Below are 15,522 nucleotides of genomic sequence, written 5' to 3'. Positions count from 1 at the left end.
AAAAAGAAAAGAGATCTCGTTTAATTTACACACACACACACACGCGCGCGCATATATATATATATATATAATCGCAACTACACATGCGTGTTAGCAAGATTATTTGTGTGTCGCTTTGTGAGTTTTCATATATATATATATATATATATATATATATATATATATATATATATATATATAATCGCAACTACACGTGCGTGTTAGCAAGATCATTCGTGTGTCGCTTTGCGAGTTTTCATTCATTGTGCGAGAAACGGGGAAAAACTTCAAACAGTTCGGCCGCAGGGTGCGGCTAGAGGCGTAGGCCTTGTTAGTATTTTAATTTCAGGAAATGCATATAGAGTCCGGAAAATAACTAAAATCATTGTGCCACTATGGCGTGCTCTCACGATCGCATGGAAAGTATTTGGTAATGTTTGGCACAAGTTTTGGTGCTCGCACCTTCCATACTGGCGTATCTTACAAGAAGGATCATAGTTTACAAAAGGAGACGCGGCATTTCTGACTACAAATCGTCAGTTAATAGCTACCCTTGGTTTGATTTTCCGGCCCATTTCAGGTCGTCTGCTATGTTTAAGTCATTCTTTGTACTTACCTTGCATTTTAGTGCATATAAAGTTAAAAACCCTACTACAACTACATGTGGATGTTTTAATTAGGCTATACTTAGGATACTCATAGTGGAGAGTGTCATATACTAGCTAGTATCAGGAAAATTCGTTTCTGAGCCCAGGCTCAGCTGCTCCTGAAATCTCAGCCATCAGTTCGCATGTGGATCAGCTCCATTACTTGTATTCTCATTTGTATTCTGATTGTATCGGATGTAAAAGTAATGTGGGCCTGGACGCATTCATTGCAATGGCGTCGCCACTAACCAGGCAGAACAGGCTTCGAGCGAACGGCCCAGTTTATTCCCGTGCCATCCTCAGCTTACAACAGTACTATCACCACTTCATGCACAGCAGGATCTACAACACTCTGCCATACGGCCAAAAATCCTGTGGGTCTCGCATGATCATAAAAATATTTTGAAAAACTGCAAACTGATTATGCATAACATTTAGCTCTTAAAAATCTTAAGATCTGGCAAGTTAGCATAAAGTACTACAAAAGACTTCGACCACTATCACTCAATGTTACAATCTTACAATGGTACACACTATAAGCACTGGGGGAACAAGCGTTAAGCATGGCTCGCAGTACACACCAGAAAATCCTCAAATTACAAGTTATACGGGCAAATTAAATCCTCACTTCTAAGTCTGCCCACCACCAAGTGGTCATGTACACGTGTTGCAACGGTGCCCCTCCATACCACAGTTCTTGCATTTGTCAGGCTTGCGGGGCTTTTCACGACGAATATGCTACAAAACCTAGTACGCTTGCTGAGAGAGTGATATGGTGCTTTCTCACGGCTATTTGTCGGCCTGCCAACACCCCTTTGGTTCTCCGGAGGTGCTCGCCTTGAAGTGCATTCACACTCACAGAACCACCCAAATTATCTTCCTGGGTTGCACCACCATTTGATAGGACTGCAAGGTCGCCATTCCTAGTTAACCTGTCTGCAGTGATCGCAACCTGATGTCTTCAAATCCCAGACCATCCCTCTTCTCTGCCAATGGTTCACAGCTCACCATTGGAGCTTTAAGGCCAGCTGACATGTGCTTGAACGCTTCAGCGCTAGCTTTAATCATTAGAGTTGTGCTCTTAACGCTTCAGAGCTAGCATAGCATGCACGTATAGAGTCGAATGCCTGCATGTGAAAGGCTTATGCATGCGTCAAAGATGGTATACCAACTATCTGAACATATATCAAACTATAATCGAACAAACATACTTGCACTGTATGCAAACCACAGCCAATTGAAGGCATATATATTACCCTTAGGACATGGCAGGAAAGCATCCTTGTATGCTTCAACTGACTGCACTCGCACACGAATTCAGTACCGTCACCCTTGATTTTTACCTCTTAAACAACTCTACTAAACTTCTCATGTTTCGCCGCATTGTTGTCCATTGTCACATACTTCTTCATCTTCTCAACCTCCGTAACATTGTATGCGGTACCTTCAATTAGGATTCACCCGAACTGCTCGATCATAGCTCATGCTTGTGTGACACTCTTTTGCCAGATTGGTTCTCCTCACAACATGACTCTGTCACTACCAGCATACATCAGCTTCTTTTAATAAAAATTAAAAAGACAGCAAACATTTTGTTCTGGTCTGCGCACAGTGAGATAACATGAGTGAGCATGTTCAAATATTCTGATTGTGAACTGCAAATTAAATACACTGCCAAACCTGTGACGATAGTTTTCGGGTCGGTTCCTCCTATCATCCTTAGAAACTCCCCGGTCGAAACTCTTCAGCTGCTCGTGCCTCATCAATACACCAGCCAAAATAATGCTCTGAAAACGGTTGTTCACCCCAACAAAAAGCACGAATTGCATGTCATTGTCGAAAGTGACATCTTCAAAGAACCAGTATTGCATCCAACTGCTTCCATTGGTCCACATCAGCTTCTTGACCCTGCTCTCGCTATCGACAAAAAGTCCAGGTCACTTGCAACAATGTCAGCAAAACCCTCCAAAGTTTTCCTCACATCATCGTTTGTCTGCTCATGACTTATCTAGCCACATATGTTCCTCAAAGTCCTCTTCATAAACGCTACCTATGGCCAGCGGACCTTCTCCCCCATTGTCCGCGACATAGAATGATTGTTGTTCTCACGATGCTCAGTTATATACTCCCTCGGTCCCATAATATAAGAGTGTTTTTTACACTAATGTAGTATCAAAAATGTTCTTATATTATGGAACGGAGGGAGTAACAGCTATTGTCGGACGCCCGCAACAGGCTTATCAATGCGGGGCAATCGCACCTACAAGACCGATTGTTCTTGCTTCTGGCTTCCCCTGCAATCCACAAACCAGATGACACAAACCATTATAGCTGTTCCGCCCTACGGCACCGTTTGCGTCAAGAATGAAACAAAATTAACAAACTAAAGAGAAAGCAGTTCTCACCGAGCAGCCATAGATTATTTTCTGCACCTTGTCGGCATTCAATCTGCTCTTACCATACCTGATCCCAAAGCCAAACCTCCCACAAGTACGACCTGTAGAAGTCGTAGGCCTCCCCGAGTGAGTTGAAAGTCAATCCTAACTCCGATTTTATTAAACTCTTCATAGGCTTCTCCGCATATTTGCAAATAGATTGCTCCAACAAACTCATCTTCGATGTGCACGGAGTTATGTCCAATGGAGCACTCCCCAGCCACAACCTGAAATTACCATGGAGTGATTTCAATTTTCATAATTCATTGGACATTCTATCGCCACAGTCAGCCATTGTGCACTGCTGAAAATAGTGAAGCACTAGTCCGGCCCGGTGCTTTCAGGATTAGTGGATTGCACGGACCTATTTGGAGAAGCATTGTTTCCTCGTCGTAGTTCGCCTGCCAGCCTAACGGGGCCGCGGACCCTCATCTTGTGCGCAACCAGACCTGCCATTGGAATCCGCCGGCATAGCAGGATGGGCATCACAGCATGGCAGCAGGACTAACCGGATCTGGATGCTCAAGGTTGCCGCAAATTCCTCCCTAAATGGAAACCTGCAAGTCGCACCACAGTGGCCGGCAGTGGCGGCGGGGGAAGAGGGATTTGAGGGTCGAAATTTCAGCGCCCGACATCGAATCGAATCAATCAATTGAACGAAGAGAATCACATAGGTGAAACTCACCGGTTGATGGGATCCATAAGGAACTCCAGCGCCGCATCTTCCATCGCCGGGCCGCCGGAAGTAGCACCCGCCGTCGCAGATATCAGGGGACCGAGGTTTCGCCAACCTCCTCTGGGCCGCAAGCCTTCCTGACCCACCGAGAATCGTTTGTACCAATTCCGGACCGTGGCTCAGACTATTGGAGACGTGCTGGTCCATGGATCAGGAGCGATGCGTGACTAACGGACGCCTTGCGCTACGAACATGGCCCACCGTATATAGCGCGTATCCTTGATATTGCACGATCTAGCTCTGACACGCCAGGCGTACTTTCTACCATCCCGAGGCACCAACGAGCGATAGCGATTTTGGGAGCAGCTGAGCCCGAGCACCAAATCGCTGCTCCCCTAGTATCATGCATATATATATGATATTATAGTGTATAATACTACCTTTAATTATAGTGTACATAGAGTATGTATAGTATCATAGATCATATTTATTGCCATGCATGACACAAATTAGTATCACATTTAATATGCGGTATCTACCTACACTATAAAAAAAGACACATCTGTGACATTTTGGGCCGAATGAATTTTTTTTCTGTCATACTTATGACACTTCTATGACAATAATTGTGACAAAATCCGATATCATCATAGATGTGGTGGGGTCCTATTTCTATGACAAAAAATCATGACAGAAAATGGGTTTTTCGTCTTAGGCGGGCTGGAGACGCAGCTGCATGACATTCTTTGAACCGTGCATGACAGAAAATACCATGGTAGAAGCGAGGGCGAGGAAAATATCGGAGAGTTCCCGGTTATGGTGGGTGGTCGGGGGCCGAGCGATGCGTGTTTCTCTCGTACACGTACGCGCGTGGGTGCGAGGCGTTGTGCTCTAACTGAACTCGAGCGAGGCGTTCGCCTACTGAACCCGAGCGATTGCACTGCAGGGTACATGTTACTGAACCCGAGCGATCGAGCGATTCCTTCGCTACTGCTGCTAACTGAAGCCAATCGATGGTGCCTCTGGATGAACAGTGAGTATTGCTGGGGGGTGGATGAACAGTTCCCGTTGGAGGTTTGGGTGAACAGGACCCCGTGGTGTTGCTGCTGGATGAACAGGACCCTGATTGATCGAGCCAGTTGGGCGTGGATGAACATGACCCCGTGGAGGGTTGTATGAACAGGACCCCGTGGAGGGAAGGTTGAACAGTAGCTGGCGGAGGGCTTGTTGAACAGTAGCCGGTGGAGGGCTGGATGAACAGTAGCCCGTGGAGGGGTGGTTGAATAGGACCCCGTGGAGAGGGCTGGTTGAATAGTAGCCGGTGAGGAGCGCACGATGGACACAGGATGAACAGGTGCCCATGGACGAAGAGTCGCAGGTGGAGGCAGGATGAACAGGAGCCCGTGGACGAAGAGTCGTAGGTGGAGGCTGGAGGAGGTTGACGGTGGATGAACAGTAGCCCGTGGAGGCTGGAGGACGTCGACGGTGGAGATGAACAGTATCCCGTGGAGTCTCATTTTGCGGTACGCCACACCGCTACCAATGAACAGGACCCCATTTCGACCGTAGCGCTCCAACACAAGTTTTATGGTACGCCACACCCCTCCACATGACCCCGTTTCGACCGTAGGAGGTCCAACAGAAGTTCGTTTCCTCCGTTTTGTGGTACGCCAGACCCCTCCCGATGAACAGGATCCCGTTTCGACCGTGGACGGTCGAACACAAGGCTGTTTCCTCCATTCTACGGTATGCCAGGCCTCATTTCCATCATCTATTCCGTCCAAGCCTTCCCGATGAACACGACGAAGCATTTCGTTCCGATCCAGCCGATTGGCTCCCCATGAACACGACGATAATGCAGTTTCCCCGTTCTGACCCAGCCATGTACACGAGCCCTGGCCGTACGTATGCGCGAGTAGGCGTTCGAGACCCCGCCCGTATGTACGTACGTGGCCGTATTTACTTTCTTGCATCCTGGCCGTTGTACGTACGTGTACATGCTACGTGCACGCTTATACTACGACACGTGTGCGGCTCTACTATGACATGTGCGCACCTCTACATCGACCAGTATGTACATACATGTTCGCGACTAGAATGACAACGCTATGTATGCTTTGTCCTGGTGGGTCCCGACTGTCAGGCACTTCCTTGCGTGCGAAGATGTAGCTGGTGGGTCCCAGCAGTCAGGGGGACGAATCATTTTCTTTTGCCCGTAATATGGACGCACTTCCTTGCGTGCAAAGATGTAGTTGGTGGGTCCCAGCAGTCAGGGGGGAAACATTTTTTTCGTGAAATAAGGTGTCCCGTCCGATGGTCCCTTCTATCAGGTGGAGGAATAATTATTTTGTGTGTAATAACGAGGCACTTCCTTGTGGCTGCCGTGGACCCAGCTGTTAGACTCTCCATGTACAGTACTCTTTCGATGGAAGTTGTTCCTTGACCACGTTGACCATGCCGCACTGAGAGTACCAGGGCGGTTGACGACGGCGAGGCCTAGGAAGGGGACGACATGGAGCCGGGTAAGAAGCGGCAGTGGATACCCACGCGGAGAGGAGTACGAGGGTTCACCGGTTCGGCTGCAGTGTGAGGCTGCCGTCGCCACAGAATAACAAGAGGTGTGGATGAGTAGAGGGATGTCCTGGCCAGCGGTGGAAGTAGTTGGAGGCGGTGAGGCCTCCGCGGCATCACAGCCGGCCACGGGAGGCAGGAGCACACAGCACGACTAGCGCTGGTTTGAGCGGCTGGAGCAAGAAGACCAGAGGTTTAAGAAGCACTACGGTCGTCGGATGGACATCATACGGTCACTGGAGTTAGAATCGTTCATATTGACTAAGTTGACAAAGCCCTCCGTCCCCGTCAACTTAGTAGGCCCACAAGTCAGCCTCCCACTATCGTGGGTCCCAGCTAGTAGGGGGTATTCATTTTCTGTGTGTGTAATAAGGAGGCACTTCCTTGCGTGCAAAGATATAGCTGGTGGGTCTGACCTGTCAGCGAAGGGAACATTTTTTTCGTGAAATACAGAGGCCCTTCCGGTGGGTCCCAGCTGTCAGGTGGAGGAATCATTATTTTGCACGTAATAAGGAGACATTTCCTTGCGTATGGTCGTGGACCCATCTGTCAGCCTCTCCACGCATAGTCTACTTCCGATGGATGTCGTTCGTTGACCACATTGACCACTCCATGCCGAGCACATCCAAGGTGGTGGACAACGGCGAGGCCTCGGACAGCAATGAGCCGGAGATGGGAAGACGCAGGAGTAGAGTCACAGACGGAGAGGTGTACGAGGGTTAACTGGTTCTGATGCGGTGTGGTTCGACAGTCAGTGGATAAGAACAGGAGATGTGGAGGGATGGAGGGATGTCATGGCCAACGGTGGGGTAGCGCTTCACAGCGAAGCGTGCTAAGCAGCGCTGCTAGTAGCAGGAGGCGGGAGCAGGTGGTCCCGACAGCGCTGGAGGAAGAAGACGAGAGATTGAAAATGGATGCCGGTCGTTGGATGTAAATCCAACGGCTAACGATGTCAGAATTATTTGTTGACTAAGTTGACAACGACTTGCGTTGGCTTCGACCTATTGGCCCACATTTCAGCCTCAAAAAATGTGGCACGTATTCAACCCATTTTTTGAGAATTTACAGTCCTTTTTTTGCGGGGTAGAATTTACAGTCAATTTGATCTTTTTTTAGAATTACAGTCCATTAGCTGGGTTGGGTGAACAAATAATGTAGCGTCCATGCAGCCCATTTAATTTTTTCCTAAAAAACTACAGGCCATTTGCACTTTCTCGAAATACACGATTTTGCTGGACTGATTCTAATTATAATGTTGGGTTGGGCGCATCAATTTTATTAAAAAATAAATAGGGGCTGAGCATTTTGTTATAAATATATTTAAATAATAAGTAATTTATTATTACATTGGTCCTTAAATCTTATCAAGCTTTTGTACACAATCCAGGATTTTGTTGCCAAAAAAATCCAGGATTTTATTGTTAAGAAATTATTTTTATAAGTTAATAAGATGCAGGATATTGTTTTCTTACATATGTAAGTGGAGATCCCAGCAGGATCATAGAAGCACTAGATCTGCAGGAGTAGTTGAGGTTGTCATGATGCTTGGATGTATGAGTGTAGTTGTATTTGTCATGTTGTTTCCTTTCATGTATGAGTCTATGTATAATTATGTTGGAACTTCTTCTTTTATTATTCGCCTTGGTTTCTCGTTGCTTTACTTTCAGGCTTTGTCGCTTGCTTTTCTTCCCCATTTATGGATGTTGCTCATCTCGATGCTTTGTGTTGGGAAAAATAAATATGATGAAAAGAGGAGGTAGCTATAGTCCGGCAGGTGACGATGCTCCCGATCGTCGCTCAGCTCGACAGTCGGGGCATTCCCCCAAACCATATCAGCCACCACCACCTCCTCCACAGCAACCACCTAGCATAGAGCAGATTATGAGAATGTTCGAGGAAAGAAGAAACCAAGATTTTCTTGAATTACTAAGAAGTGTACATGTTATGGTTGGGCAGAATGGAAATTAGAATGGCAATAACACCAAGTTGTCAGACTTTCAGAGGACTAAGCCTCCCAGTTTCAGTCAAGTTATCGACTCTTTGGAAGCTGATGATTGGTTGCGAACTATTGAAAAGAAGCTAGAAATTGCTCGCACCAAAGAAGTTGACAAGGTTCCATTCGCTACTCACTATCTTGAAGGAGCTGCCGCTATATGGTGGGACAATACTAAAGCCATGTGGCCTGCGAACGATGAGATCACTTGGGATAAATTCTAGGACAAGTTCCGCAAGTACCACATTCCCGCCGGTATCTTGAAGGTCAAGCAGCGTGAGTTTCTTGCTCTCACCCAAGGAAACCTGTCAATAAGTGAATATTTGAACAAGTTCAATCACTTGGCTCGTCATTCTCTCTATGATGTGGTCACTAAAGAAAGGAAGATTGACCGATTCCTTGGAGGACTCAATCAGCACCTTCGATGCACACTCAGCATGTTAGACTTCCCCGACTTCCAGACGTTGGTGAACAAGGCACTTATCGCAGAAAGGAAGCACAAGCTCATCCATGACCACAAACCAGCATATGATGATCGCAAACGCAAGTTAGATCCCAAGAAGGATGGACAAACGGTTCAGAAGGCTCGTACCTGGCAGCAACCTTAATTTGAGTTCAAGACAATATGGCAACAGAATACCAACAATACCAACAACAAAGTCAAGAATATTGTGACCAACCATGTACATGAAGATTGTCAGTGTAGCAATGCATGCTTCTCTTGTGGATAGACCGGACATTATGCGAAGCAGTGTCCCAAGAACGGCAAGCCAAATGCACCCCTCAAGCCTCAAGTCAACCACATGGAATCCTTCACCGAGCAGGAGCTTATCCAAGGCCAGGTGCATCATCCCTCCGCCGAAGAAGCCTAAGAAAAGCCTGAAGTGGTCACTGGTATGTTTCCTGTTAATAACATACCTGCAACAAATTTATTTGACTCTGGGCCTTCCCATTCTTTTATTTCGTGGAGTTTTGTTGCCCAAAACAAGTTTCCTTGCTCTCTTCTTGAGAAAAGCATGATGGTGCAATCCCCGGATCCATGCTCAAAACAAATGTGGTATGCCGTGACTTGGAAATAAAGGTTCATGGAATTGTCTTCCCTGACATACTGGTAGCAATTGAATCTGCAAGATTGGGTGTCATACTGGGAATGGGTTGGCTGAACAAACATCATGTCTGCATCAACTGTGCAACCCGAGAAGTTACATTAACAAATCCGGCAGGACGAGCAGTGAGGTTTGTGGCTCACAGAACCATGCCTAAAAGGAGATTATTTTCACAGCTATAGCCTTAGGCATGGAATTAATTCCAGTGTTCAGTGAGTTTCCAGATGTATTCCTTGAAGAATTGTCAGGAATGGCACCAGATCGGGAGCTTGAATTTGCTATTGATCTCGTGCCAGGAATGACACCCATATACAAGAAGTATTACTGGATGCCTTCATCCGAGTTAGTTGAGCTAAAGAAACAACTTGATGAGATGCTTAAGAAAGGATACATCCGCCCAAGTTCTTCACCATGGGGATCACCTGCCATATTTGTGGACAAGAAAGACGGAAGTCTACAGATGTGTGTGGACTACCGCCAGCTAAACGATGTCACTATCAAGAACAAGTACCCGCTCCCCAGGATTGATGATTTGTTCGACCAACTTAATGGAGCACAAATCTTTTTGAAGATTGATTTAAGGACCGGGTACTATCAACTCAAGATCACGATGGAAGATATTCCTAAGACTGCATTCACCACTTGTTACGGTCCATATGAATATACAGTTATGTCGTTCGGTCTGACAAATGCCCATGCCTTCTTTATGTATATGATGAACAAAGTGTTCATGGATTTCTTGGACAAGTTCGTGGTGGTCTTCATCGACAATATTCTCATATACTCCAAGGGAGAAGAAAAGCATAAACAAGACCTCTGAGTAGTATTGCAAAGGCTTCATGAACATCAGTTATATGCAAAATTCAGCAAGTGTGAGTTATGGCTTAAGCAAGTCGGATTCTTGGTGCATATTCTCTCTGCCAAAAGGAATAGCTGTGAATCCAAGCAAAGTCAAGGATGTGCTAAAATGGCCAGCACCCAGGACTGTGACAAAGATCAAAAGTTTTCCGGGGCTTGCTATTTATTACCGTCGATTCATTGAAAGCTTTTCCAAGGTTGCTAAGCCAATGACAAAGCTGCTCAAGAAAGACCAAAAATTCATATGGTCTAAAGACTGTGAGAAGAGCTTTAATGAATTGAATACTCGCTTAACAGGCTCCAGATCTGGCCTCCCGATGAAGAACAGGAGGTGGCGGCGGCTTAGTATCGTGAAACACGATGAAACTTCATCACTATTTTTTTCTCCGAAAATATGAATTTATAGTATCTAGAATAGGATTGGCAGAGCCTCGTGGGCCCCACCACCCACCAGGGCACTCCAGAGGGGGTGGCACGCCCTAGTGTCTTGTGGGCAGCCTGCCCCCCTCCAGTGGGTCTTGGTTCCAGAAATTATTATATATTCCAAAAAAATTCTCCAAAAAAATTCGTCCAATTCTGAGAACTTTTATTTCTGCACAAAAATAACACCATGGTAGTTCTGCTGAAAACAGCGTTAGTCCAGGTTAGTTTCATTCAAATTATGCAAATTAGAGTCCAAAGCAAGAGCAAAAGCGTTAGGAAAAGTAGATACGATGGAGACGTATAAGTAGATCCTTGATAGCCAGAGTCGAACGATTTCCAGAACCTTGTGAAAACGACACCATGTCATCGATGAATTGAACCAAAGCAACACTCGAGGGAAGAATAGCAAAAACATCAACCCTCACAATCACATGTGATCTAGATCGCAACCTGCACCTACTCATATTACTACTCTGATACCATTGTTGGGAAACGTAGTAGAAAACAAAAAAAAGTTCATGCCTACAATCACCAAAGATCAATATGAAGATGCATAACTGGTTGGGATCATGATGGTTACCGTCATCGAGTTGCAGTGGAAGAAGAACGTGTTGGTGTAGATCGTACTTGGAGTCCCTCAAACCGTCGATGAACGATCCCTCGTACCTCCCACGAATAGTCCCACGAACCAAAGAACGAAAGCACGACCTCTCAACTTGGTTGCAAGCGTGCATCCTTCACGATCCAGCAGCACTTCGCCGTCAAGAGCTAATCATCGCCAGAGAATTAGAAGGAGGAGATTAGAACCATACATGGCTTCTAATTATGAGGACAAAGGGATTAGCCTAGCTGTAATTAGTCAACTAGGACCAACAAGAACTAGAACTAGAAGGACAAGAGGAGGCTCCAAAAATTGTATATCTCAAAGAGCACAAGTCCTCAAGTATATATAGGTTTAGGGGAGAATGATGGCTGCCAACCCTCCTTTGTGCGCTACCCGAGGGGAGGAGTCCAATCTCCTCCCCAAGTAGGATTCCCCTCCCCCCCCCCTTCATGGAAAGGGAGGCGCCACTTCCTTTTGGGCTTTGGTGGCCCAATTCTCTTTCTCCGGTTTGGCCTTCTTAGGCCCGTTGATATTTAACTTAAATATAAAATGTTCTAAATACTTTTAGCACATTATATATATAATTTTTACATCCCCAAAAACAGTTCCACCTATATATAATTTATCATAATACCCGGAATTACCCGATAGTCACCAAAACCCTTCCGGTGACCCCGAAACGCTTTCGGATCCTCTCAGAGCTATTCCGAATATTAATGAAAAAATTCCACAAATATATTCCCATAACTCCCATCCTACTAACAGTCAACTGTGATTGACTTAAGATTGTGACCCCGTAGGTTCGGTAACTCATAGACATGAACGAAGTCGTTCATTCAATGATCAACAGTGGGACCGTGGACGTCCATATCGATCCCTATGAGCACACAAATGATATTCGAGTGAACCTTTGGCTATCAGGTGATGTTCCCTTTGCTTCACGATACTTCACAAAAACCGGGATGCATCGGTATCCTCCTAAGTCATCACCATGCTCACTATACCGAAATCCTCATTACCGGTTTTGTTCTTCTTTCTCGTTATTGTGTTTCGGCATCCCCATGATGTAGTCACATGTGTCTGGCCAGATGATGATTGATGCCGTCACACCAAGAGGGCCCTAATAATATCTCTCCATCGTCAAAGGAGCAAATCCCACTCTCGAGCTATCTGGCCACCTGTCAAACTTTTCGATTAACCTGTAAGTTGTTGTTAAGATCACCGTGTTACACAAAACGTTTGAGCAACCCCAAAGCCCCGCTGTATGGTAAAAATGACCACGATACTCTCATGTTCTAAGGAGCAAAATCACACGTTAACACTCTGTGTTATTACAATTGAATGTAGACGATATTAACTCAATTCATAAGAAACAAGTTTGGTTTAATTCAATATGACCGTTCTTTCAACGTCATAATCTAAATGTTGTTTTAGGACTATCGTTACACTTAACGATATCCTAAGATCTAGAAAACATGATCACCAACAACACTTGAGATAGTCCTACAAGCAAGACTAGGAACCTTTATTTTATCCGTTTATCATTTGATACGTGCATATGAATTTTCCACTGAATCACATATTCCAGGATCATAGCACTTATAGCATGAAATTTTCCATGTTACTACAATTGAATATGAAAATATAGTAATACAAATATTATTGCCACTAGGGCATATTTCCAACACCAATCACCTCGTGCATGCATTTTTTGCAGGTTAACAGAATAAGAAAAAACCTATGCCGGCCCGCTGCTGAGGGCAGGGATGTGCACTATTTTGCGAAAAACGAAGAAACGGGGGCTAACAACGTCGAATAGGAAATGAGCGAGACACCTTTGCTAAAAAAACAAGCGGCACATTAACATAAAATTCTTTTTCCTTATGTTTGTTTCATTTTTCTTCACTTTAGAAAATGTTCCAGAAATATATGTTTGGACAAGTATTCTCATTAAGGGCTTGTGTATTCTCATCATGCATCTCTAATAAGTGTTCACCTATTTAAAAAATAATCATTAACTAAAAAGTTGTCAGTATTGTCAGAAGGCTCACATCAATAAAATTTTCCTCGGACATTTCCAAAAAAAAACTCTAAGTTGAATAGTTTCTAGATGAAACCGCAAACATTTTCACAAGTACATAATAACATTTTCAAAAAACAAACAAGAATAACAATTTTGAAATACACCACATTTTCTAAAACAACAAACATATATTAAATAAACATTGAGCAATTCTTAAAGTATGCCATGATTATTTTCTAAATGCATGATGAAACATTTTCAAAGACACGATGACTATTTTTTATACATAATACATGTTTCTTATTTTTTTTCCTTACAAAACGAACATTTTTAAAATGCAGGATGAAAATATTTCATTACATGTTGAGAAATTTTTGAAAAACAGGATTTTTATATTTAAAATACGGAATGATTATTTTGTAAATACGTGGTGAACGTTCTCTAAGACATGATGGGTATTTTTAAGAACCGTGATGAATATTTATAAAGTAGGCATGAATATTTTAATATTACTGCAAATGTTTTGTAGATGGAGGTACAATTTTAAAATTCATTTGATCATTTAGTAACAAAATGAGGAACCTTCTTCAAATACAGAATTTACATTTTTAGTACACAATGGACATTTGCTTACATTCATATGATTATTTTCAGAAAATACACGATGAATATTTTTTAACCATGTTGAACATTTTGAAGAAACATGACGACCAACTTTTAAATGCACTTCAACATTTCTAAACTCACAATAAATAAATCTGAGAATTTAAGAAATGCTAAATGTTATTTTTAAAATGCTGAATGTTATTTTTTCCGAAAAATATGAAAACATTTCTAATAAGGATTTTACATTTTTCTAAATAAACATCAGAAATAAAGAAATACACATGATTTTTTCTATATTTGTGGTGAGTAGTTCCAAATATCATATATTTATTAAAATACATGTGAACATTTTCTACACTTTAACATTTTTGAATAACCCGTGAAAAATTATTTATAAAATCATACATAATTTAATTCATGAAGAAAGTTTTTAATAACAGTTGAATATTTTTACTTACATTATGTACATTTTGTTATCCATGATGGAATAAATAACCAAGAGAAAAGTTAAACAAGAAAATATTATTTAAATTTGAAAGTAAAAAGGAATAATAAAAATAACTGGAAAGAAAGAGCAAAATAAAAATAAAACTTGATAGAAAGAAAAGAGAAAAAAAGCAAAACTGGAAGAAAAATGCTAATAGAGCAAAACACTATTTTTTGCTTGAGCAAAACACTATTCCCAAATAAAACCACATAAATATGCGGATATGCTAAAAAAATCTAGGGAAAAGTGTTCACACATTTTGAATAAAAAACTATGTATTTTTTGAATTAAGAAATAATTTATTTTCTAAAAAGTGGTAGCACATTTGCAAAATGTATTTGTATTTTTAAACAGATAGCCTAGAAAATTGTAAAATGACTTAAAAATAAAAAGAAACAATAAACAAGATAAAGAACCAAAAACATGAAATGAAATGTTTTTCTATTTTTAAAATAGACAACAGTAAAAATGAAAAGAAACATAAATAGATTAAAGAAAATTAAAAGAAAAAGAATAACAAGAAAAAGAGGAATAGTAACGTAAACATCAAAAGTAACTAAATAAAATAAATAAGTTAAAGAAACCAAAACCGACAACCAATTACCAGGGAGATATTCGGACACAGAACCTAAAAGAGCGCATTGAAATCGGACCAGAGAACTAGTGAACAAGAAAATATTAAAAACCACGTTGTGCCGGCCCAAGCCGGTCGGGGTCTGCAGCAAGTGTTATGTAGGTATCGCTGTACGAGATTTCCTGTGTGGAAAACCCTATTTGGCGCACTCTGCATCGAAGAGTCGGGCAATTGCCCAGGCGCACGAAAACTTGGGCCGGCCCATCAACTACTGTTCGCATCTCTTGCAGTTCCAAAACTCCTATAAGGTTCCCAGCGGTTTTTCTGGTTTTGGGAAACGTCTAGAAAGTTCCTCATACGGTTTTGTCTTTACTTTTTTGTTTCCTGTTCTGTTTTTATTTTTTTGTTTCTTTTTTTCTTTCTTCTTTGTTTTCGTTTTTCTCTATTCCAAAAAACGTTGGGATCTACAAAAATCGTTCACAAATCCATTCCCCTCCCCCCCCCCAAAAGTAAGAAAATGTTTGCATTTTAAAACAGTTT

The 15,522-nt window shown here is 42.9% G+C and overlaps 1 long non-coding RNA gene across 2 annotated transcripts; it reads right to left on the bottom strand.

Annotated features, from left to right (window-relative positions):
* Positions 1-1,089: 1,089 nt before the first annotated feature.
* On the bottom strand, positions 1,090-3,886 carry LOC119305558. 2 transcript variants are annotated; one of them, XR_005148709.1, is made up of 5 exons: positions 3,747-3,886; positions 3,426-3,618; positions 3,032-3,288; positions 1,838-2,920; positions 1,090-1,753 (listed from the first exon to the last, which is right to left on the bottom strand). It is a non-coding gene; the product is annotated as an uncharacterized LOC119305558 (long non-coding RNA). The 2 variants fall into 2 exon arrangements; XR_005148708.1 differs by having other exon boundaries at positions 1,883-2,920.
* Between the last annotated feature and the right edge of the window lie 11,636 nt (positions 3,887-15,522).

This window comes from Triticum dicoccoides, chromosome 5B (genome assembly GCF_002162155.2).
Source record: "Triticum dicoccoides isolate Atlit2015 ecotype Zavitan chromosome 5B, WEW_v2.0, whole genome shotgun sequence".
Lineage (NCBI taxonomy): Eukaryota > Viridiplantae > Streptophyta > Magnoliopsida > Poales > Poaceae > Triticum > Triticum dicoccoides.
The sequence above is the reverse complement of the archived record's forward strand: the minus strand, read 5'-3'. Positions and strand labels throughout refer to the sequence as shown.